Source organism: Procambarus clarkii, chromosome 93 (assembly GCF_040958095.1).
Source record: "Procambarus clarkii isolate CNS0578487 chromosome 93, FALCON_Pclarkii_2.0, whole genome shotgun sequence".
NCBI classification, from domain to species: Eukaryota; Metazoa; Arthropoda; class Malacostraca; order Decapoda; family Cambaridae; genus Procambarus; species Procambarus clarkii.
The window spans coordinates 9,340,919-9,367,973 of NC_091242.1; the positions used below are offsets into that span (position 1 = coordinate 9,340,919).

General features: G+C 40.0%; 1 protein-coding gene across 1 annotated transcript in view; it reads left to right on the forward strand.

The window, feature by feature from the left end:
* The first annotated feature begins 208 nt into the window (after positions 1 to 208).
* Positions 209 to 27,055, forward strand: part of LOC123746823 (neuronal acetylcholine receptor subunit alpha-10) — a 288,958-nt gene continuing 262,111 nt past the window's right edge. Inside the window, exon 1 of the mRNA XM_069319638.1 lies at positions 209 to 643. The gene's annotated coding sequence lies outside the window, so the exon portion shown is untranslated. The remainder of the gene's footprint in view (positions 644 to 27,055) is intronic.

Sequence of the window (27,055 nt, forward strand, 5' to 3'; positions counted from 1 at the left end):
TGACGTCATAGTCACATAACACAATTCATACACAACACAGATAAAACACAGAACGTCATGTATTATTTTCATCGTGTTAAATGATGTTAGATTAGATTAGATTGGCTTCGGTTATATTAGGTAATAATTATATAAAGAGGAGCCATGACGTCACGAGAGTCAACTTTCGTCAGGTCGTAGACCGCACCCGCCACACAGCCGCCAGCCATTGGCGGGAGGCGGGCGGCCCGCGGCGGCGCGATACGTAAACTTACCTGTGTTTTTTCTCCTGTGTCTACACACTCGCGGTAACTAGTCATCACAAACTCTGCCGACTTAAACTAAAAGATACAGCGAGTGTTACTATATACTTGTAAGTAACTGGGAGCACCAGTCTAGCTGGATAACCTGAAGTGAACAAAGTTGTGATCCAGCAGAGAGATGTGACCAACTTTGAAAGTGACTGTGTGTGACTTGAAACAGAAAATCCATCGCAATGGTCAGTTTTGACTTAATAAGTTATTTTGTGATCTAGATAACGTCGGGGAATAATTTAGTGACAAAAACACAACAACGCGGGAATTTGATTGTAAAATGGTGACTTGTCATGGAAACGAAGAGCTCTCGCGGGGAGTCTCGGAGTTAAGACGTCTTCAAGGGTAAGGTAAGTGCCTGCTGCCGTTGTCAACTGACCTTTCACCTCGTTGTCAACTGACCTCTCACCTAGTTGTCAACTGACCTCTCACCTAGTTGTCAACTGACCTCTGACTTCGTTGTCAACTGACCTCTGACCTCGTTGTCTGACCTAGTTGTCAACTGACCTCTGACCTAGTTGTCAACTGACCTCGTTGTCAACTGCCCTCTGACCTCGTTGTTACCACATAATCACACAACAGCCACACTCTACCACGTTATCTAACAACGGTCACTAATCACGTATACCAGGGAAGTATTTTATGGGGAAATAGGTTCTTGTTTACAGGTTAGCGACGGGTCCCAGCTTTATATATGAGGCAAGCAACCTCGGACAACTTTAGATTCTTGTGTGCGCTTTATAATGTGACAACCAGCTGTTATTTAGGTTCAGTGAAGGAGCGAGTATATTGATAGTGAAGGGGCAATGTTGTGCTATGGTGAGTAGGTGTTATGGTGAACATGTCTTGCTTTATTTGAGCCTGTTGCTTTATGGGGGAGCACCTGTTGCTTTATGGTGAGTACCTGTTGCTTTATGGTGAGTACCTGTTGCTTTATGGCGAGTACCTGTTGCTTTATGGCAAGCACCTGTTGCTTTATGGCAAGCACCTGTTGCTTTATGGCAAGCACCTGTTGCTTTATGGCGAGCACCTGTTGCTTTGTGGCGAGTACCTGTTGCTTTATGGCAAGTACCTGTTGCTTTATGGCAAGTACCTGTTGCTTTATGGCGAGCACCTGTTGCTTTATGACGAGTACCTGTTGCTTTATGACGAATATTTGTTGCTTTGTGGCGAGTACCTGTTGCTTTATGGCGAGTACCTGTTGCTTTATGGCGAGTACCTGTTGCTTTATGGCACGTACCTGTTGCTTTATGGCGAGTACCCGTTGCTTTATGGCGAGTACCCGTTGCTTTATGGCGAGTAGGTATTGGTTTATGTGTTGATTTATGGCGAATACCTATTGCTTTGTGGCGAATAGGTGTTGATTATGACGAATATGTGTTGATTATGGTGAGTCGGTGTTGATTCACAGGAAGTCTATTGGTCTACAGCAATAATATTTCCCCCCATGATGTAGTCTGAAATATATATTGTGCGCAATGTAATTAATTACATCGACAAATATTTTGCGTAAATATGACGGCATGTTTAATAATTATTTTCTCAGCGCAATATGTTATGGTTATAATTAATTGCCCAAGTATTAAAAATCCTTCTTTATGAAACTCTGATTAATGTGTGAGCGAATTCTCATTACATTAGCGTGCCGGCTCTGAGGGGCGGAGTGTATTATGTGTGTGTGTGGAGTTAGCCTACCACAGTATTGCTCAATTAAAATATATTTATTATTATCTTAATACTGCTTTTACTATTAAAAAAAATAACTTATTACAGTTTTAAACCATTTATTAATATTAAAGTACTTCGAAATGTAAATAAAACAATAATATTAATAATATGAATATTTTATTGTCTAACGACAATAATAAACCTATAATTTAATTTTGAAATTATATTAAAATTAGTTTCAAATTTGAATTGAGCAAATTTTGCAGTTCAGTATAATCGTAGGCCTATCCCAGTCAGCATGGGTTGGAAAACTCTCAGATATTCAGCCAAATGATAGATATATGCCACACCCTTTTAGTATTTGCACGAGTTGATTTCCAAATACTGTTCCAATACGGATACTAAATTGACAACTTGCTTTTAATAAGGACGTATTTCATAAAGGAATAGGTAGCCAATACACAAAGACCTATGGTAATCGTCACAGAAACCGTCTCCCCGTATTGAAGGCGATAGTTTTATAACATTTCAAAGTAAAATATTTAGAAATAAACTTCGTGGAAGGCATTTCTCAAGAGAAAATGTGATATTAATTAAATGAATGGCAGAAGCCTACTGTGAGGCTCTAGTACTTAATGGTTAATAGTAGAACAACGGTGCTCTTTCAGAGACTGCTCGGAGACAACAATAATAATAATAGTAATGGAAAAACTTACTATTATGCCGTAGTGCTTGAATGAAGGTGAAAGACCCAATACATATGGAAGTGTATTCAACACCAAATTCTCAGATATAATCTTCATCTTTTCTCAAGGTACAATATACAATGTTCAGAACTTTGTATACACCACCTTGAGAAAGGATGTAGGTTACCTCCGAAAATTTGTTTTTTTTTCACTAATATATATTATATATAAATATATATATATATACTGTATATATATATATATAATGAAGGTGAAAAACATGGGGGGATACATAAGGGATAAACATAGGGGCTGCAGAAGGCTTATTGGCCCATACGAGGCATCTCCTATCTAAACACAAAGATTAATCCAGTGTAATTGGCCTGTTATGTTGGACATTGTCTTCTGTGTTGGCATCGATATGTTCTTGTCTTGTCCTTACTCTCATGGTGGGTAGAGTAAATAGTTCCGTGATTTGGGTGAAAAATCACACCCAAATCACGGAACTATTTACTCTACCCACCATGAGAGTAAGGACAAGACAAGAACATATCGATGCCAACACAGAAGACAATGTCCAACATAACAGGCCAATTACACTGGATTAATCTTTGTGTTTAGATAGGAGATGCCTCGTATGGGCCAATAAGCCTTCTGCAGCCCCTATGTTTATCCCTTATGTATCCCCCCATGTTTTTCACCTTCATTGTATTATCACCTGACCTAATGCGGGTATAAAATCAACTAATATATATATATATATATATATATATATATATATATATATATATATATATATATATATATATATATATATGTCGTACCAAGTAGCCAGAATGCACTTCTCAGCCTACTATGCAAGGCCCGATTTGCCTAATAAGCCAAGTTTTCCTGAATTAATATATTTTCTCTAATTTTATTCTTATGAGATGATAAAGCTACCCATTTCATTAATGTATGAAGTCAATTTTTTTTATTGGAGTTAAAATTAACGTAGATATATGACCGAACCTAACCAACCCTACCTAACCTAACCTAACCTAACCTATCTTTATAGGTTAGGTTAGGTTAGGTAGCCGAAAAAGTTAGGTTAGGTTAGGTAGTCGAAAAAACATTAATTCATGAAAACTTGGCTTATTAGGCAAATCGGGCCTTGTATAGTAGGCTGAGAAGTGCATTCTGGCTACTTGGTACGACATATATATATATATATATATATATATATATATTATATATATATATATATATATATATATATATATATATATATATATATATATATATATATATATATATATATATATATATATTTTATTTCCTTCACTTAATAATAATAATATATTCTGAACAAAATATATACTAATAATACTAGTATATTTTTTACTATATTTACTATATTTTTTTACTATATTTATTATATTTTGTTTTACTATATTTACTATATATAATATATTACTACTATAATACTAGTATAGTAATACTAACATTAGCGTGAATATGGTGTTGATCCTCCCTAGCCAGGATTCGAACCCAAGCCAAAGCGCTCGCAAATTTATTTAAGATGATAAAGTAGTAATAATATTTATAATATGATAATTTAAGAACAGTTGTTAAAATCATTTATAATACATACAATGACTAATCATTTACCTAAGAATTATTCAAATTTATTTAATAATTGTTATAATAACTTTATAATTGTTCTGGTGCAAATCAAATCTGTTACGGATGCTGTTCAAAACAAAAATGCTGCTAATGGTAATTAAAATAACTGCTTAGGATTCATTAGCCTACCGTATACCTTTAATTATTAGCCTGCTATCACTACAGTTGATAGCGCTGAATAAAGATTCTATAGGTCCTAGGTACTTCTTTCAGGCTCAGCCCCACAATCCAGCCTTTACCTGAATAAAGATATGTTAAGTATTGCTATTTAGATGCATGTTGAAGAAATTAGGTAAATTAAGACCACACATTAAACTAAACAATATATTCATATTACAATAAAAATAAATACGACTACAGTGGAGACATTGTACTTAATTCACACAAACTGAGAGAACCTTTTCTCCAGTCAACATGAAAGACGGGGAAATAGGCACATAATATATCATAAACAAGTTACAACTCTCAAACAATAGTGAAAATCAACTATCACACTACGTAAATAGGTAATCACACCCTGAGCACTGATTATAAATTAATTGAGGAACCTTCTTCAACTGTTCCCACGGTTGAAATCTTCAAGGAAAAATTATCAATACTTGAGGTACACTAGTTGACTGTCACAAATATATCATCTCCTTCCAGAGTTCTGCATACTATTAATTTTAATCGTAGCATTGAGACCGGCTACAACCCTCAATCCTCAGCATGTTGCCACATTTACATAACTGACAACTGCAAACAAATATTTATTTTAGCACGACATGTAAAAGTGCCACTAGCTAGAAATAAAACAATCGGCTTTCTGATTCAAACTAATTCTAAAACGTGACATTCCCCCAATATTTGTCATTGATCTGATTAAAGCCTTCCACATCCAGTACCTTTTAAGTCTCTCTGAGGTACTTAGTACCTCAGGCTCACATAATACATCTCTGAAGATGTATTATTAAATACGAAATAACTTAAGGAAATTCCTGTTTCAATTCTTCCTGCGTGGTCTGACACTGTCACATATATATATATATATATATATATATATATATATATATATATATATATATATATATATATATATATATATTTGTCGTGCCTAATAGCCATAGTTGCCTAACAATCCAAATTTTTGTGGAATATTGAATTAAAAATAAAAAATCTTATGAAATGCTAGTTTTCATTGTATTACACTGAATATGATTGCAATTTTATGTATTTTGAGTTAAAAGTAACATAGAAATTTGATCAAACCTAACTTTTTTCTTTATTTGCTCTCTTTATTTACATATATACAAGAGTTCATACATTCTCGTACAGCCACTAGCACGCATAGCGTTTCGGGCAGGTCCTTAATCCTATGTTCCCCGGAATACGACACGCCAAATTGTTTAACAACCAGGTACCCATTCACTGCTGGGTGAACAAAGGCTACAGTTAAGGATTAGCGCCCACTAAATCCTCCCCAGCCAGGATTCGAGCCCAAGCCAAAGCGCTCGCGAAGCGCGGAGCGAGTGTATTACATTGAGCCACGGGGACTGCATAACATATCTTAGCCTATCCTAACGTAACATAACTAAGTCAGTTATTCATGTTCCTAATAAAATAGATTATTGTTAAAAAAATGGAAAGAAATATTTGAAAATAACAAATATTCTGCCTGTTAGGTACATCGGACCTTGCAATTTTAAATATTATTTTAGAGTTATATTCCACAGAATTAATCCGTAAAGGACGAGGTTACTTTACCTTGCGATGATTTGGGGGCTCAACGTCCCCGCTGCCCGGTTCTCGTCTAGGCCTTGCTTTACTTTTTAGATTTACTTAAATATTAATTTTTACATCTCCCCATAAAAAGAAATCAACAGAAATCAAATCTAGCGATCTCGGAGGCCAAAATAATAGTCCACCTGTAAGGAAATTTTTTACTTCGAAATTGTCTAAACTCTCAGAGCATAGTAAGTAGGGGCACCATCTTATTGAAACATTGTATCGCATATTAGTTCTAATCGGTTAAGTTCAGGAATTTAGAAATGCTGCAGCATTTCTAAATAGCCATCAGCATTTACAACATGTCTTTTAAAGAAGAAAGGCCCTATGATTCATTTTTTTCATAATGCACACCAGACATTAACCTTAATTAATAATAAATTTGGGGACTGATGACAAAGAACTAGACACATCTGGCGTATAAATGTTTTTTACAAATAATAAATTGTATATATATATATATATATATATATATATATATATATATATATATATATATATATATCAGATATGTAACTGATACATATGATATACATATTATGTATACATACAAGATATATACACCTGATATACATATCAGATATGTAACTGTATAACCTTGCATAATAAAGTGTACACCATAAAAAAGGGGGGTGGTAGGAGAAGCGAACACTCATACGTATTCAGAGTTAAATGGCATATATATATATAATTCATTGTACCAGTAATTATAAAGCTAACTCGTAACCCTTGACCGAGAAGTTACACAAGTGAGTGCTGGCTAAACGTTAAACTGTTTCCGTTCTTACTCTCCCAGCTAACACTAAGTAATGGTGGGGTGTCCTGGAGAGGGAGAGAGCCAGTCTGGTTCTCACCACACATGGCCTTGAACTGGGTAATGGTGTTGCCGGCGTTGCTGCCACAGAGTCTTCCGGAAAGAAGGGGGAGAATTTTATATATATATATATATAATATATATTTGTTCTTCAGAGACCTCATAGATTAGTTTTGTTGTAGAATATGTTGTACTTGAAAACATAAACTTTGTAATCTGTCTTTGGTTTTATCTTTAAAATATTGGTAAATTTGCGTGTTGCAATACCTCGTATTTTCTCTATAATGTTTAGTAACGATCCTTTTTATTTATATTTATCTTTATTGCCATCAATCAATATTTGAGAAAAAGGTAATTTGATGATTGACGTTTCATCTGAAATTGTAAGTTATCCTCTTAAAAGTTTTAGTTACTCTCTTTTTCATGATTAATGATTTTGGACGAACTGTAGCTTTATAAAGTTCAAAACTGAATAGGGCAATATTATTTTAGGATGTTAGAGAGAGACCTACGGAAAATCTGCATTATCTTTATATCATTTTTCTCGTTAGTATTTACGATTCTCTCTCTCTCTCTCTCTCTCTCTCTCTCTCTCTCTCTCTCTCTCTCTCTCTCTCTCTCTCTCTCTCTCTCTCTCTCTCTCTCTCTCTCTCTCTCTCTCTCTCTCATACACAAGTAGAATAATGTCGCCACTGAGATTACAAGTGTTGATGTCATATTAACGAAACACGGAAAATGTTACGACTGGAATATTTCACGAAATTCAGCGAGCGTGTAAGAGTGGGATTTGATGTCCATATTACGAGACACAAGCGCCTAGCCCCTGAAGTGAAATGGATCACCAAGAATTCTGTTGGTGAACGGAGCGAATGTTGAGAGTTTACGACATCCTCTCCTTCTGTTCCTAACTGCATTCTCCACGTGCAATGGCTGAGGCTTTGTTTGTAGCTCTTTTGTTTTTCAAGCTACATTCTCTTCCCGGCTTGGCGCCTTCTTTTGATACTTTCGTTTGTCAGGTGCAGACTATCAAGTTTGTGTAGGAAATTTGAAACTCAACGACTTAGGCTATGTACTAAAGTAATTTCACGGAGGTCACTGAAACAAATCATGTAATATATCTAAAAATTTAAGCTATTTGTATGAGTTTCAAAACTCTATTCGTTGTTCTTTCAATTTCTTTCTGTATGGCATTTCTTCACCCCTCCACTCTCTCTCTCTCTCTCTCTCTCTCTCTCTCTCTCTCTCTCTCTCTCTCTCTCTCTCTCTCTCTCTCTCTCTCTCTCTCTCTCTCTCTCTCTCTCTCTCTATCGCTCCATTTCTTATTTTTAACACTTTTTGCCTCACAGCCTCTTCTCTTTCTCCTAGCCATTCTATTTTCTCTCTTCTCTGTCTTCCACACACTCGTCTCCTGCATCTTCAAATGTCCTTCTCCATTGCCTTTCTCTTCCTCGACCAGTTACAGCTTCGCTATACCACATATTTAGGAAAAGCTATTACATAGATTTATGTGGTAGGACAATCCTTGCCCGAATTGTTTGAAATCGTTTTGAAATTAAGTAGGGTCGCGAGGCAGTGTAATTGTTTTGAAACGAAGAAGTACCACAAGGCGTGTCTTAAGCACCACAAACTTTCTAAAGTCCGTCAACGACTTCATGTCAAGTAACTGTACTTGGCACTGTCGTAAATGAGGTCCGTCAACGCCGGATACCCCTCCTAGTCATCTATAAAAGAGAAATCACCATAATACTTTCATCAGTTACAACAAGAAGGAATAGGAAATATCATAGAAGGGACCGCATTAAGCTGTCTAGCAGTGATACGATGCTTTAACGTTTTTGCAAGAAACATACACTAGATCCCATATTACAGCCATATAGCTTCTAATACATTGAGAAGAACGTTACACTTCTAGATCTAATTTTGTACACAAAAATAACCTAGAATCATCATATTCAACATTAATTTTCAACCTGTTCGCTTACTGGACCCACATTGTTTATTTTACGCATTCGACTCCTTAACAATTGCAGTAGTTTAAGGAAACTCAGTGCCAAATTGACGCTTCCTGGCAATAATTATAACCAGCATCGGCGCCGATAGGCTAGGTGGGTAGCCTAGCTTTTGGCGCTTTCGGCTAGGCTAAACCACTACAATTTTGTTACGGAGGATAAAGTGAGAGAACGAGCTTCGCATAGTATATACTGTCAGCTTCATACTGCACTTACACGCTAAACATTGCGGATGCTATATCTACTCAACATAGGTCAAAAATGGGCCGAAGCCACGACGGTAAACAGTACATAATGCTGGGCGCAGATTAACTGTTAATTCATTTCGCTTACAAAGGTAAAACATGTATAGTACTAAACAGTTTTTTTTTGGGTGGGGGGGAGGAGGATCAAGAACGCTAGATCATAAGCAAGTCTTGGGTATAAATCCTATTCCTTCTCCAACACAGTAAAATAGCACAGATGAAGGTACGTCACAGTCAATATTACCGCGATGTATAGTAAATATCCGCATGATATTATCATTTTATAGATAAATAATTTTTTGCGTATTATTGTGTTTGATTACAATCATACAAATTAACGACTAAGTTGCTACTTTCTTGTCTTTTATGTTTTTGTGTAGTTCGGAAAGCAGTCTTGTTGGCTAAATTCCATGTTCAGGACTATTTTTGTTTTTTTGTTACATGCAGCCGTTACACTTTGTGCGTCTCTTGTTACACGGAGCCTGTTACGTTTTGTGCGTCTCTTGGTGCATACAGCCTTTACGGTTTGTGAGTCTTGTTACATGCAGCCGTTATGGTTTGAGAGTCTTGTTACATGCAGCCGTTATAGTTTGTGAGTCTCGTGTTACATGCAACCGTTACGTTTTGTACGTCTCTTGTTACATGCAGCCGTTATGGTTCGTGCGTCACTTGTTACATGGAACCGTTACACTGTCAGCTTGTGTTTGTTACATATATACGAGACCCAGAATACTAAAACGCGACTGTTAAAGTAATATATTTGTTAAGAGTACTTTTCTTCATTAAAAGATCATGTTCAAGCATAAACATTTCTGAAATAAAACATTATACTGTACTTTGTCATGTCTGAGAAAATGAACTCGTATGAATGAATGAAACGAATATGATGGAATAGTGAAACAAAATCCAAGTACTAATGGTAAAAAAAGTGCGTGCTAATATTAGCTTTTTAGCTTTTGTTAGGTTGAATTTAGGTACTACAAGTTGATTTTTTTGCTACATTTAGTTAAATTTAGGTTCTGTTAAGACGCATCTTAGTAGAATATAGTAAACTTGCTTAAATTAACATAGATTTAACACCTGTCAGTAAATTTTATTGAAGCAAGTTAAATAAATTCAGCTTGATTTAGGTTCTATTAGGCTAGCTTAGGATGGGATAAGATATTATAGGTATGGGTTAGGTCTTATAGGTTAGGACTGGTTTACATATGTTTTTAGGTTGGTTAAATCTAGGTGGGAAATAGCATTTTGCTAGATTTACTAACTTATCCTAACCCAACCTGTCCTAACCGAACATAACAAAGGCCAAATCCAATAAGACTGCTAGACTGCTTAAATATGGGTGACATGATGGGAGTAGAGTTAACATGGGGATATAAATATAGTATTAATATATACATTAAGCAGTGGACACAAGCTAGATGACTAGAACAGTTTGGCATGAATAATATATGTATGTATATATAATATAATATATTGTCTATGAGGATTATGAGCTTTGAATACAGCGCTGCAAGCTGTTGGATACATATCTGCGAAATTTTATAATATTTAAGGAGCAATTTTTTTTTTAACTTAGCATATTATAATTGATGCTGTACAAATTTGCAGGGAAAAAGTTTTGTCTTTGCATTTGTGCAAGTTGTTTATTAATTGTGCAAGTTGTATATTATTTTTGAGAATTGAATATTTGTGTTAGTTATGTATTGATTGAATTTGTGCAAGTTGTGTAATAATTATGCAATATGTGTATTAATTGCGCATGTTTTGTAATTGTATATGCGCGAATTGTGTATTTGTGCCAGGTATGTATTGACTGTAATTGTGCCTGTTATGTAATTGTTGATTGTAATTGTTCAAGCTGTATAATTATTGTGCAAGTTGTGTATTAATTGTGCAAGATGTGTATTAGTTATGCAAGTTTTGCATTAATTATGCAAGTTTTGTATTAATTAAGCATGTTTTGTAATTGTATTTAGCCAAATTATGTATTTGTGCTAGTTGTGTGTGAATATATTTATGCAGGTTGCGTATTCATTCTGTTAGTGGAAGTTGTGTAAACAGTGTATCTGAGTTAAGAGTATATTTCTGCAAGTAGTGTTTTAATTGCAGTAATGGAACTTGTGAAATTGTATTTTGTGCAAATAATGTATTTGTGTAAGTTCTGTATGCGTTATCTGAAAAATTGATCTTCCTGATCAAATGTGAAAGTGTATTTGGTTTTGGTGACGGTGTGCGGGCATTTTGTGAAAGTGATGTTTATGAAGTTGTGTTATTTTTGTGAAAGTGCATTTTGATTCGTGTAAGCGTATATGCAATTTGTGATATTTGTGTTAATACTATACTTTGTGCACGAGTCATATTTGTGTGTAAATGGCATATTTTATGTGTTAATGTCGTATTTTGTGTGGAAATGGCATACTTTGCGCGTAAATGCAATATTGAGTGTAAACATGTGCGTTTTATGTTTTGATTTTGTGTATTTTTAGTGTATGTACAAGTGAAGCACTTTGTGTGTATGGTGATAAATTATTTTTTATCTTCGTATAACTTTTATCTCAAATTATTATTTAAGCTAAGTTTATTTCAATACAACATAAACACTCTGGTTTAACCATATGTGAACCGTGGCCAGGTGGGGTATTTTATCATGTAATTACAACATTTGGTGTGTTTGAATATATTAAGGTAGTTGCCAATATTTTTGGACCTGCTTGAAGATTATGGTTACCTTGCTGATTGACATGCATCAATATGATGCATGACAATTGCCATACATCAAAAATGAAAGATGTAATAGGGTGAATAAGCTGTTGGGATACTGAAATCTTGCTGTTAATACAATTTAGGGAATAATATGGTGTAAATTACATCTGACTAAATGGGGTAATGTTGGTAAAAAACAGGCTAATGTCTAGGCATGAATGGGTTGTGGAGTATATATATGTATGTATGTAAATTGATAAGGGTTTGATAAATTATTGGGTGGGGGGGGGGGGGGGGGGAGGGGGTATTTCTTGGTATAAAACTTCCATATCTTGCGGCTAATGAGGTTTTAATGATAGCTGAAGCAGTGAGATGACTGAACTGAATTGGAAGCTTGTAAGGGAATTTTAATGAAAACTATGTATATATTATAAATAAAATATATTTTGCTGCTCGATTGCTATATATTTTGCTGTGTTTTGTGCGTGTGTATGTACTCACCTAGTTGTGCTTGCGGGGATTGAGCTTTCGCTCTTTGGTTCCGCCTCTCAACCGTCAATCTACTGGTATATAGATTCCTGAGCTTCTCGAGCTCTATCATACCTACGTTCGAAACTGTGTATGGTGTAAGACTCCACCACATCACTTCCTAGTGCATTCCATTTACTAACTATTCTGACACTGAAAACGTTCTACCTAATCGCTCTGTAGCTCATTTGGGTACTCAGCTTCCAACCGTGTCCCCTTGTGCGTGTACCTCCTGCGTTAAATAATCCATCTTTGTTTACCCTGTCAATTCCCCTAAGAATTGTGTATGTGGTGATCATGTCTCCTCGAGCTCTTCTGTCTTCCAGCGACGTGAGGTTCAGTTCACGCAGCCTTTCCTCGTAACTCATGCCTCTTAATTCTGGGACTAGCTTAGTGGCATACCTCTGAACTTTGCCTAGCTTCGTCTTGTGCTTGACAAGGTACGGGCTCCATGCTGGGGCCGCATACTCCAGGATTGGTCTTACATATGTGGTATACAAGGTTCTGAAGGATTCCTTACACAGGTTTCTGAAGGAAGTTCTGATATTAGCCAGCCTCGCATACGCCGCCGATGTTATACTTTTGATGTGGACTTCACGAGACAGGTTTGACGTGATATCATCTCCTAGATCTTTCTTTCATGAAGTACTTCTTTGAAGTACTCTGTCCGTTTCGAGGAGGACTTCGTCTCTCATTTGGTATCCTGTGCCTGGCCTTCTGTTCCCTCCACATAGTTTCATTACCTTACATGTACTTGGGTTGAACTTTAGTGGCCATTTTTTTGGACTATTCCTGAAGTTTGTCTAGGTAATCTTGTAGCCTCATACTATCTTCCTCTGGCTTAATCCTCCTCATAATTTTTGCATCATCAGCAAATATTGAGAAATGAGCCTATACCCTCTGGGAGATCATTTACATATATCAGAAACATTATAAGTCCAAGAGCTGATCCCTGTGGGACTCCACTGGCGACGCCTCGCCACTCTGAGACCTCACCCCTCACAGTGACTCTTCTGTTGCTTAGGTACTTCCTTATCCAGTTGAGCATCTTTCCTTTCATTCCTGCCTGCATCTCCAATTTGTGCACTAGTCTTTTATGTGGTACTATCTCAAAGGCTTTCTGGCAATCGAAAATTATGTAGTCTGCCCAGCCCTCTCTTTCGTGCCTGATTTTTTTTCTTTTTTTTTTGCATTACCGTAGAATTCAGTTAATCCTGTGAGGCATGATTTGCCATCCCTGAACCCATGCTGATGTCTTACACAGTTCTTTCGCTCCAGATGTTCCACTAGCTTTTTTCGCACAATCTTCTCCGTCAACTTGCATGGTATGCAAGTTAGGGACACTAGCCTGTAGTTCGGTGCCTCCTGACTTTCACCCATCTTGTATATTGGGACTACATTAGCAGTCTTCTCAATTTTTGTCAGTTCGCCTGTTACCAGTGATTTGTGGTAGGTACAGCTTATGCACTCTTTGATGTACTTTGTGTCATGTGTGGTGTGTGTCAAGCGTGGTGTGTATCATGGTGTGGTGTATCATGGTGTGGTGTGTGTGTGTCATGCGTGGTGTGTAGTGTGTGTCATGTTTGGTGTTTAAGTCACTTTGGGTGGGTGTGTGAGGTGGTGGTGTGTGTGTGTGTGTAATGTACTCAATTGTGCTCGCGGTGGTTTAGTTTTGGCTCTTTGGTGTATTATGTATCATGTGTGGTGTGTGTGTCATATGTGTGGTGTGTATCGTGTCATATATGTTGTATACGTCATGTGTGTGTTGTGGTTTCATTTAGCGTAAGTGTTGTGGTAAATGGAATGAGCTAAAGGAACAGGTTGTGGAAGCAAACTCGAATCATAATTTTTAAATTGAATTTGATAAGGAAATAGGACAGAAGTTATTATTTTAAACAACCGACGGCTAGAGAGGCGGAGTCCAAAGGTTAATGCTCTAACCTGCAACCACAACTAGGTGAGTACAAATGAATGAGTAGCCTCACACATTCACGGCGCTGAATAACCTAATCGGTTCCAGTAGCTGACCCTAACCCTAAATTACAAAATAACATAAAAAAAGGCTGCCAGTGACACCAAAAGCAGAATTTATTTCTCTTTCACGCGCTTAAAGCTCATTATGGAAAACTCTTATCCCGATCTATTAAAAAAATAGCATTTGATTTTTGAGGTCAAAAGCAAGTGATATTGTAAACATGATTTTATCTAGACCTCATTTTTCAAATCCTCGTAGAATATTCGTTCCATATATTGCCAGACACTGTACATAAATTGCACAGTATTTTTTGCATACAAAATAATAATTTACATTGACAAAAGTAGAAGTGTATTGTAAGTCAAAAAAACAAGATGAGGAAATGGAATAATATATACAGTATTGGAAATACCTAAGGTTACTTAAGCCAAGGTAAAAGATTCGTAAAAGTATATTCGGTTGCAAGGCCAAAAAATAGGATTGGTTGAGCGGAATTTTTAATAGGCTTTATATTTTGTGTTTTATCTTTTGGATATTACTTGCCGAAATCATATTTGTACGGTAAATATCTGCCTCACTCTCTCCCTCCCATTCCCTCTGCCCCACTTTCTCCCTCCCATTGTCTCTGCCCCTCTCTCTTCCAATGCCTCTTCCTCTCTCCCTTCCCCCTCCCATTGTCTCTGACTCACTCCCTTCCCCCTCCCATTGCCTCTGCCTCACTCCTTCCCCCTCCCATTGCCTCTGCCTCACTCCTTCCCCCTCCCATTGCCTCTGCCTCACTCCTTCCCCCTCCCATTGCCTCTGCCTCACTCCTTCCCCCTCCCATTGCCTGTGCCTCACTCCTTCCCCCTCCCATTGCCTCTGCCTCACTCCTTCCCCCTCCCATTGCCTCTGCCTCACTCCTTCCCCCTCCCATTGCCTGTGCCTCACTCCCATTCCATCTGCCTCTCATTCCCATTCTCTCTCCAAGTGGACAAAAGGTGCTCGAGTAACAATCAACGTTATCAACGCCATCCAAGTTGAATCAACGTTGATTCAATGTTGAAAACAGCCATGATGATGATTCTGTTTTCACACTGGACGGTCAAACCCACTTGTACGTCAGAGGAGTCGCTAGGGTTCGGAATAGTAGCCGATCCTTCTCAAATAGGGAGCATGGGGGGTTAACCCCACCCCCTAACTACTCTCTAACACTCGGCATATGATTGGAAATCATTCTGCAAAGTTGGTGAGGTTAGCCTCAAGGCTCTGGTCTCAGGCTTCAAACTTAATATTATCATTTATAGATATCCTGGGGGGGGGGGGTACCAGGCGTTGTCTGGGTCTGTCTGCCAACTTCGAACACTGTCATTCCCTTATAGTATAGATAAATAAAATATTTGATTCATTATTTTTTCTTTCAACATTTGCATGATTAGTATTGTAAGTCTAGTGGTCTGAGGATGACGGCAGATGTTATGCCAGCTTATGATCACATTTTTGTTATTTATTAGGTTTTACTAATAAGAATTTTATTGTATTTAATGCTAGGGTCAGTAATTAGAATCTGATAGTTTAGCAGAAAATGTTTAATATAACTAACTTTGCTATCAGAACAAATTAATATTATGTAATATTAGAACATCCACCAATGGAAATACATAACTATATTCCAGCTTTGAAATATTCTAATGCAATATGGTTATGGAACACATACAAGTGAAACTTTAGGTGACAGTGACGAAATGTCGATTTTAACTAATTGTCTTAAATTTTTAATATATGACTTGTTGTATTTTATGCAAAATTATAAAAAAAAAATAACTGGCAGTCTCAGTTTCCACAGTGAGATTTTATAATTTTTTCTTTATTAAAACTCGAATTTCCCCGAGGATGGTCAAGAGCCACAGTCTCGCCTCACCACTTGTAAAAGTTAACAGAACTTGGGCTGAGAGAAATGAAGAGGCATTAATAGAAAAGTTAAAATAGAAGAGGTAACTGGGGAAGACGTGTGCAGTAGTGGACTGCGTCAGCTGACTAACACAAACATCATTTTGGGGCAAGACATGTGACGTATTAGGTAGCCTAATGTCTTCATTATTTGCTGTCCGTGTGTCAGCCTGTCCTCACTAACTGTCACAACGTACTGAAAATGATGTGCAAAATGGCCCAAATCCAACAAAATCGATGGACAAAGGCACAGAAAACGCGGTTGTTTATAAGCCGCAATGAGTCATAGTACATTTTATTTTGTGCGCTGGTATTTTTAACGTCAAAATGCGATGATATGCTTCACGGAAGTTGGTAGTTAGGTTAGCGAGTGCTGTAGGATATCATTTTTTGCCAGTTAATGTATTTATTTATTTGTTATAGTAGTTGCATATATGTGTACACATATAATAACGATAATATTTTCAAATAACATGTTTGTATATTCATACTAAGTCGTGTAGCCGCTTGCAGAATTATTCTGTATATTGAGGCTTTGTTGTATAGTAATGAGGGATACACTAAATTTAATAGCCATTTTCTAATGAACAGATGCATTTTGTTAGGAAGTTTTATTTAATTACTTTTTATTAGCTAATTTGTGTATGTTTATCTCGAAAAATGTTTAAGAAAATAATTTTACCTTGTTCCCTGAATCATTAAAATAATGCTTCCTTAGTGCTATGAAAATTTGCGATCATATTCTTGCTTTCTGGTATAGCGACTATAAGCTACAGCTCCGGTCAGAGGATAACTTGAACGACTCGACACTTGCCGGCGAAGACGTATGGAAGATGTTTTTTTTATTAATACATTAGGTATTAATATGTATTAATACAATACGACCGGGGAGCCGGTCGGCCGAGCGGACAGCACGCTGTACTTGTGATCCTGTGGTCCTGGGTTCGATCCCAGGCGCCGGCGAGAAACAATGGGCAGAGTTTCTTTCTCCCTATGCCCCTGTTACCTAGCAGTAAAATAGGTACCTGGGTGTTAGTCAGCTGTCACGGGCTGCTACCTGGGGGTGGAGGCCTGGTCGAGGACCGGGCCGCGGGGACACTAAAAAGCCCCGAAATCATCTCAAGATAACCTCAAGATAGGTACATCTGCATTTGTGCAGCTTCCCTAGACTATATGAAGGGGGAGTACAGTGTGTGTCAAAAAGTTAGCTACGTGATGCTAAAAAATCCCCATCACACAGGTATGGAAGATGATTGCCAAATGGTGACCACGATCTTCAATGCGTAAAGCTGGTGGTCACTTTCGCTGTTATTGTTTTAGATTTAGCTACTCGTAGCAAAACGTTTCAAGTAGTACAGGGTATGGTGAGCCCGTAGTGGCCTTACCTGGCACAGGAGCGGGGCGGTAACTGTGCCTGCACTCTCGCTGATTGATTGATTGATGAAGATTAAGCCATCCAAAAGGTGGCACGGGCATGAATAGCCCGTAAGTGGTGGCCCTTTTGAGCCATTACCAGTATCAAGCGATGATTCTGGAGATCTGTGGAGGTGCGGCTGCACCCTGCGTGACGGGAGATGTCTCCCGTGGCACTCTCGCTGATTGATTGATGAATATTAAGCCACCCAAGAGGTGGCACGGCCATGAATAGCCCGTAAGCACTCTTGTTCACTGTCCCTCACTATAAGCCGTGGAGAGGAGAGTGAGCTGATAAAGGTGCACCACAGGTAGCCTCATACTGCTACCGGATAAGTTGAGATGTCTCGTATATTTTTTTTGTGGAATTAATTGTCAGTTTATTATTTAAGTTCCTACCTTTTTTATCCTTATTTAATAAAATACAATATAAATCATATATACATAAATTTTACAAGGCAATACTGCATTACATATACAGTAGTATAATTCTCAGTAAACAAGTGTTTGATATTATCACAGAGCATGAACTTTAAACCCCTAAATGTCATACTTATTTTTCTTTAAATGATTTACAATTTTAGAGATTATATTTACATTAATTTACAGGAAGAGGGGGGAAATTATTACATTTATATATATTTTATATAATTCTCGGTAAACAAATTTTCCATATAATCTGGAATATAATTCTCTACAACAAACCTAGTTTGTTACACCCTGTGCGTGTCTGCGTAACCCGGCCTCTCGAAGAGTATATCACATTTTGACGTTTAAATCTTCTGAGGCCAAGAACTGTTGTGCTAAAAATCAAAACGGCTCGCAAAATTGACGTGATGTTCCGTTTTCTATTCGTGGGTCATCGGTTAGGTTAGATCCGGGCAATTTAGTACATCAGTTTAGTGACGTTGGGAATGTTCGAGAGGACGGGTGGTCAGAGATCTTATGATCAATCTTAAGTGCGTTTAGAATATTCTTGCTCCTCTTGGCTTGGTAATTTATAGCTTGGCGATAAGGCATTATGTTTTATTTATTGTAAAAATAAATGTCTTGGAAAATACAAGCTACTGTTTTGTGAGTTTTGTTTGGAACTTGAACTAATTCAAAAATAGTTCTACACTTAACAAATTAGTTAAATTTGTTAACTTGTCCAGTGAGGCCCATAGTCCTTATGTTTCCCAACGTCAAGAAACTGTTGCATTAAAGTGCCCTTATCCTAACATATCAGAGGACCCAAAACAGAAAATGGGACAGTATGTCAATTTCGCGAGCCGCTACCATGTTTTAGTACGACGATTTTTGGCCTTGGGTGGAGTATACGTCAAAATGCGACGCTCTATTAGGAGGACGGGTTACGTTACCAAGGTGAACTAGGCTAGATCTAGCAACAGGCGCTTTAGGTAGGGAGAACAAGCACTGATAATCTAGCGTGGTCTCGTGACTTGCCACTTCCGAAGTACCCAGCCTCCTCACCATATCCAAAAATGTAAGAACCCAAGCAACCCACTTAACCTATCGCGTCTGTTGCATACAATGTGTAGATATTTTCACAGGTTGCATTGCTGACGGTTTCCACCATAACCTACAAAACACATCTTACAATATCCTGAGATGTTTTCGTCCAGAAACACTTGCCTAGTGTAGTACAGGTTGAAAGCTTTCAGTCACTTCAACTTTAGCATTAATTCGAACTTGTAGCACATTTGAGTGACTGTTTCAGACTGTGATTAATCTTTAACTCTAATAATTAATATTTATTTCAACAAATTGACTTAATTTTCATACAAAAAATATAATAATTTGTTTTTTTTTATTTGATTTAGGTTATGTTTAATATTAAATTGCGATATACAGCAGGTAACAGAAATTACCGTAGTAGGTATTAAATTTTCCCGTTAGGAAACTCGTATGTTGCTTTTTTCAGTCTGTTGTTATCCTTTAAATTTTCCGCTCAAGATCTAGAACACCTTAGCTTCTTAAAACTTATAATATATATATTTAAGTAAATAAAGGATAGTTGCTAATGAAATTAATATTGGAGCTCCATAGTATTATGTGGTTTTGTTTTCGCGAGATATCGTGAGGAAGCCTCGTCGAACTGACACTGAAGCGACGACATTTGTTTGATCATAATACTATAGTTTCCTTCTTTATTGGGCAGAGTTTAATACTTAATATTTGTATATATATCGCAGAAGGACTCATTGTCTTAACTAGAAACGTATAACACGCATGGTTAACAAATATTGAAGCACATTTACGTTGTTAGTCTGTGTAGGCTAGTGACAACTATTGCTTATATAGAATTACTGTTTTGGTATGAGAGATAATTTTTTTTAACTTACTATTGGTGAGCACATACATTTTTATGGCCAGTGAGGGGGTGGGGAATGTTTCTTCCTTTCTAGGATCTTATCTTACCACACCACCACTCCTGCACACAACTCTACTAAAGATATGGCTACACACGGCAGTGAGGATCATGCTGCTTCACTGTCACACAGGGCAGTGAGGATGCTGCTCATATTCACTGCCACACAGGGCAGTGAGGATGCTGCTCATATTCACCGCCACACAAGGCAGTGAGGATGCTGCTCATATTCACTACCACACAGGGCAGTGAGGATGTTGCTCATATTCACTACCACACAGGGCAGTGAGGATGCTGCTCATATTCACTACCACACAGGGCAGTGAGGATGCTGCTCATACTGCTCACAGGCTAGGGGGGATCATTCACAAGACAGTAAGTCTAAATTGTAGATTTAAACATATACGTGTTTCACGAGGCTACAGTCTACTACATCAGCTGTTACACACTTTTCATTTAAAGATCTGAAATGCAACGTTCACTGACACACACACACACACACACACACACACACACACACACACACACACACACACACACACACACACACACACACACACACACACACAATAGGAATTGATTCATAAGAGAGGGAGCTTAAAGGCCAGTATTGAAAAGCACATTTTGGATAAATTATTAGGATATCTTCCAGTATATCAGATTCAATGCTTGTACAGTAAGGCAGGAAGTTAAACAGAAATACAGTTTACAGTTACAGACCATCCAAACATATTTAGTTTAAGTCTGATTTAAAATACAAACTCTACATTGTTTTGTTTTTTTAACTAATTCTGATACTGCAGCCAACGAATAAACATACTTGTATATAGGTTGTTGAGAGCAAGCCATAACTTTCATAACTAATACACATTAATAGTAACAAACTATTTAACGTAGTGTTTGCTGGGTGTAGTTAAATTCCACAGGCGGTTAAACCGTTACCATGAGAGAGAGAATTAATGACTTTAACCTAATTTTTAGCGAATGGTAAATTAACCAATTTGACTAACAAACAAATAAATAAACAATAACACGTAATTCGCTAAACATCTCTACAGCCTTATAACTTGGTAACAAGATGGCCACATAATTACTTAATTGTTGTTCTCACTAATAGGTAAAACTATATATTATTAGCATATATTATTTATGTAATGAACTTGTATACCTTTATACACCGCCGTCTGTGTTGTTCTGTGCTAATATCCTAAACCATTTACATAATATACGATCATTTCCTGTGTCATCGTCATCGAACAGCATCAAGTATGATTTACTTATAATAATTATTTATGTACAGAAATTTTCTGCAATAGGGTTGGGGTTGAGGTTGTGGAGTATGCCAGTGCCAGGGGTTGTGATGGGGGCTCTTGGTGCATCCGACACAATGCTCTACATTTCCCACCCAAATGTCCCGTATCTTTGTATCATTCTCATTTAGATTCTCCGGTACATAGGCATTCATGCATCTACCCCTAGACTATATGAAGGGCTACAGGGAATGTCAAGATCTTGCGATGTGGTACTAACAAGTCTCTCTCGCAGGATGGTCAGTCATACAGGACTAGGGGCCAGATTCACAAAAGCACTTACGCAAGCACTTATGAAGCTGTACATTTTTTCTCAATCTTTGGCGGCTTTATTTCCAATTATTAAACAGTTAGTGAGCTCCGAAGCACGAGGAGGCTGTTTATAACAATAACAACAGTTGAATGGGAAGTTTTCATGCTTGTAATCTGTTTAATTAATGTAACCAAAGCCGTCAAAGATTGAGGGAAGATGTACACGTTCGTAAGTGCTTGCGTAAGTGCTTTCGTGAATCTGGCCCCATGTCATCAGCAACTCTATTTGCAAGGTTTGAATGCATTAATGAGATATCCTCAAGATCAGAGCAGTGGATAAAGTAATTACAAAACTCCATGCACCTCATACCGTCAGAGCTGAAGGTTACAAAGACTGGACATTCAGTAATGTAATGGACGAGATCCAGCTCAGAGTTTACACATGGAGTGCTTAAGAAGGTTAGCGCACGTTCTGAGAAAAGCGAGAGTCAAAATTAACAAAGACAGAACGTTCATGCGGAGGACGTTGTGTACGAGAGCCGATTGAGCAAGAAAGCGTCTGCCAAGAGTAGAGGCAGGAAAGATTATTTTAGAAAACCAATTTGTATGTCTGCAGACTTAAACACTTCTTGAGTGTTCTTTTAGTCTGGCATTGATCCCTTTTGATAATTACTTACTTTTAGTCTGTCATTAAAAGTCCAGCCAGTTTCACTAAAGTATTGGAGAAGACAAGAAAGCTAGAAAGAGGAATAACCCCAGCAGCACTTTGTGAACCAGAGTACCTGTGTGAACCAGACTGCTGCGAACTTTTACATTCTCGGAAGGCAAGATTTATATCAATAGGAAGAAGGGTTCATATATGAAGGGAGGAACAGCGTTTCTCGTGTTGGAAGTAGGTTTGAGATTAAAGAAAGCCCTTTTAGTTTGAGAATTGGCCGTGCGGACACTGCCGCTAAGGAGGCTCTCCTTAGTGTCCCCGCGGCCCGGTCCTCGACCAGGCCTCCATCCCCAGGAAGCAGCCCGTGACAGCTGACTAACACCCAGGTACCTATTTTACTGCTAGGTAACAAGGGCATAGGGTGAAAGAAACTCTGCCCATTGTTTCTCGCAGGCGTCTGGGATCGAACCCAGGACCACAGGATCACAAGTCCAGCGTGCTGTCCACTCGGCCGACCGGCTCCCCATTAGAACGAGAAGCATTACTAAAAATTACTCATTACTTGGCTCCCCCAATTAAAACAAGAGAATCATTACTAAAAAGAAAACATCAAGAGAAGCATTACTAAAAAGAGAATCAACAACAAGAGAAGCATTACTAAAAAGAGAATCAGCATCAAAATTAAGCGTCTTAAAGGCGGGCTGGAGGCGCAATCATTAAATCCTGTGAGTGACGAAGGTGGGCAGGGGACAAACTCGCCGAGATAAGGAGACAATCCAGAGATAACGTCTTGACAATCCAGGAGACGAGAGGATTACCGACAGAGCCACTGGTAGAAATAATAGGGGCGAATGGGAAGTTTTGAGTTTCAGGGGAGACCATAGAAATAAGGAAGAGAAGGGCAGATGACTCGGAAACGTTGACGAGATCAAAGTCAGGAGCACAAGGGCTAGCGAGCTGTCTTAGTTTAGGGTGAAAAGTAATTTTTAAGGCGAGCCGGAATGTTGAAAACGAGAAGAGGATGTGTTCGAGAGAGCGCCGTTGTCAGAAGGAAGGATAACAATAGCGTTGTCAGAAGGAAGGATAACAATTGCGTTGTCAGAAGGAAGGATAGCAATTGCTTTGTCAGGACGAAAGATAACAAGAGCGTTGTTAGTTTTCAGGAAGGAAAAGGCAAGCGGATAGCGACGAGGAAGGAGGTGATTTTTAGAACACTGTTAAGGGCGGGACTATCCCCTCCCCCCCGGTAGGTAGAAAGGCTATTTTTTTTTTTGTCCCCTAACTCCCCTTGCCACTTCGGGGGGGTATAGGGTTTTTATGTAGCTTCGGAGCCCGATCCCCCCAGCCACAGGGCATGGCGAGACGGACCCCTAAGCATACCTAATACCCTAATAAACACAAACTAAAATAAACATATATGGCAGATCTCATCACACCCACAAGAGTTAAGATGATACTAATAATACATAATAATAACCTGAAAATAAACAAAAACATTAATGGAAAATTCTTTTGTATTTGGTTTTTTCTATATGGGACACAGCACACATAGGTAGGGGTGCACAGTATAACATGTAAAAAAAGAACAAACAAACGCTGAAGGCCAAAGCAGCAGGCTGCCCAATCGGCAGGGATGATGATTTGACGTCGGCATACATGGAAAACTAGACACAGTGGATGCTCCTAACTCGGCCCCGGAGCGGGAGGGTTATCATGTATGCGCATGGGGTCCCTCCGGACGCCGCCTTATCTACTCGCGGGCTCTGCCAGGTCATCCACCCTCTTGTGAGACGCCATTAGGAGAAGTGGTACTCCAGATGACGAAACTGCTTAGATAGTTGGCTACCAGCTGACTTGGCTGCGGTTCACCTAAGCGTGACTATAGTTACCCTTATGCACCCTGTGCACAGTGACCCCGGGGCTAGGGGGGCCTGCCCCTTGACGTGGCCTTGGACCATATTCTGTATATCGAATATGTCCAGGTCAGGGCCTTCACGGAGCAAATCTCGAGATCGCTCTTGGTGAGACCCATACCTTGTAGACCACGCGCACTCTCCTTGCACCATCCACCTCTCCAATTAAGGGTTATTGAGGAGGCGGATACTGTAGGCTTACCGGTATACTCCCGGACCTTCTGCAGGATCTCGGGGGTGCCGTATTTGTCGCACTTGCTCTGATGTGGACGGGAGAGTGGGAAGTTATCAGCTGAAACCTGGGTGTCTAATATGAAGGCCTCATCACCTTTGCAAGCTATAATATCTGGCTTGCAGAAGGTCCCTCCGTCTGGTATACGGACCTCACGCTCCACCTCAAAGCCTCTTTGCCGCAATCGGCCAGCTACGAACCGGGTGATGTCGTCGTGACGTTTCACCCGAGCCCCGTGTGTCTTATGGCAGGCCTGGGATATGTGGCCCAGGGTTCCTGGTTTCCGACAAGCGTCACAGAGACCAGAAGCCTCGGGTCTACCCCTAGCCGCCCTAGACGGCGTGGCTACAGCGTTTGCCCTAATTTGGACGGCGTGGGCAAAATCTCCCCCGCTTAGCAAACGGGTACCGGACGCAACCCACTTGTGACAGGATGGGACCTCACAAGAGGAAGCGAGGCCGGCGCCGTCGACCATGCTGTACAGTTTTGCCTTCCATCTTCTAGCGCACTCGGTCGTCCTGCTGGATGGCGTTCCAGCGGCCGTGGTCGGGTCTACCCACCGGCGCATTCTCGCTTGGAATGCGGGTAGGAGAGCCGCTGCCACCACCACTGGGTCCGCTGATCCGGTCAGCGCCCCGAGCCGCTTGTTCTTTTGTAGCCGGATCGATGTGGCAAAGTCGGGTATCCCTAGTCCACCGTCCTTGACGTCGGCGTGGATAAAGGCGTTGGGGGTGTCATGGGGCAGCCGCAGCCAGCCACGAGTGGCGTGTCGCAGCCGCCGGTCCAACCTCGCCAACTCCGTTTTAGCCACGTGTCCGAGGACAAGGCGGTGGTTCATTTTGGGGATTAGGTGGTGCTTTAGTAGGTATAACCTCTGTTGGGGTTTGAGCGGCGCCTTGGTGATGTTGGTCAGGCCGTCCTCAAACAGGGAACCGTAGGATAAGCGTCTGCCCCCGGCTCCGATCAGTATCCCTAAGTACTTGTACTCGTCCGCCACACTCATAGTACCGATTGCATCGTCTCCGACATAATATGCCTTCCTGGTGGGGACATGCCATGTCTTTCGATGCGCATCGATCGCTATGCTTAGCGTCCGGCATTTTGCGGCGTTTACTTTGAGACCAGAGCCGCGCAGCGTGCGGCAAATACTGGTTATGAGTGTCTGTAGTCCGGCAGCCGTTTCCGCTGCCACCACCAGGTCGTCGGCGAACGCCAGCGCTGATACCTTTTCGCCGCCCAGACCAACCCCTAGCCCCAGGTCTTTAGCCCTGGTAATTGCCTCATCAATTATCAGGTTGAAAAGAAATGGAGACAGGGGGTCACCCTGTTTCACCCCCCTAGTGATCAGGATGTCCTTCGACTTCTCGCCTTGGCTGGTTATAATGGTTGAGGACCTGTCATAGCCCGACATGATATATGTCCTTAAAGGCTTCGGGATGCCTTTACGTTTCATGGCCCGGTGGATGGCCGGATGGGAGACGCTATCGAAAGCCTTCTCCATATCCAGAAACGCCAGGTGCGTGTTGTGTTTAAGCGCACGAGCCTCAGCAAGGAGGGCATCCAGGATCACCAGGTTTTCAGGGCATCCGTCAACGGGGATGAATGCCTTCTGCCGCCTGTCGATCCTGACTGCCTCAGAGAGTCTGCTGCTCAGAATCTTATGGAACAGCCTTACTATCGTTGATGACATCGTTATGGGGCGATAATGGGAAGGAGAGTCTGGGTTAGGTTTCTTAGGTATAAGCACCGTTTTGTTCTTGCGAAACGGATGTGGCAGGGATTCGTTTACCAACCACAGATTAAACAGTTTTGCAAACACTCTGATTGGTATAGCTTTAAGTAAACGTATAGTGATACCGTCTGGGCCAGGAGCAGCACTGCTACTTGCCTTGAGAGCAACAAGGATTTCCTCTGGTGTTATTGGGTTCCCTAGTTGCTGATTAACTGGGTCACGGTCGCGAATTGGGCGGCGGTCCGGCGATGTGGGTCTAGAGAATAGTGCTTCCCAGAATGGGAAGAGATGGGCTGGTCCCACCTCCGTGGGGGTAACCTTCCAGTCTCCGGAAAGGACGCGCGCAGCAGCTTTTGAACGATCCTTCTCGTACAGGCTCTGGCACAGAACATACTGTGCCCTTCGTTCCCTCTTACGTCCAATCGGAGGTTGGGTTGGATCGGCACGGTTTATTGGGGGGGGTCTCTGCCGGCGCGCAGGGCGGGGGCGCAGTGCGTGGTCACCAGATCTTTTGGCTGTAGTAACCACCCGAGCATGGCGCTCGAGGATCCTATCCACGTTATTGCCGTTACCACTGACCAGGTCAGTGATTGCCTCGTCGAGGAGTTCCTCCCCCCATCCGGTTTCCTGGCCCCTGGGTGCGATAGCTGCAAGGAATTCGACCATAGTTTCCTTCCAAGCAGCTTCCAGGGGGGTCCCGTCAGGGGGGGGCACGTCGGGATCAGCTCCGTCGGGGGCGCCCACCGCCGCCCTAACGTTACCTCTCCGTCCGCGGTTCCTCAACGGGCTAGGCTGTTCGTCCTCCCTGTCTGAGTTAGACAGTGATGACTCTGAGCCCTCCCTTAAGAGCCTTTAGGATAGAAGGGGAGGAGACGAGCGAGAGATGAGAGGA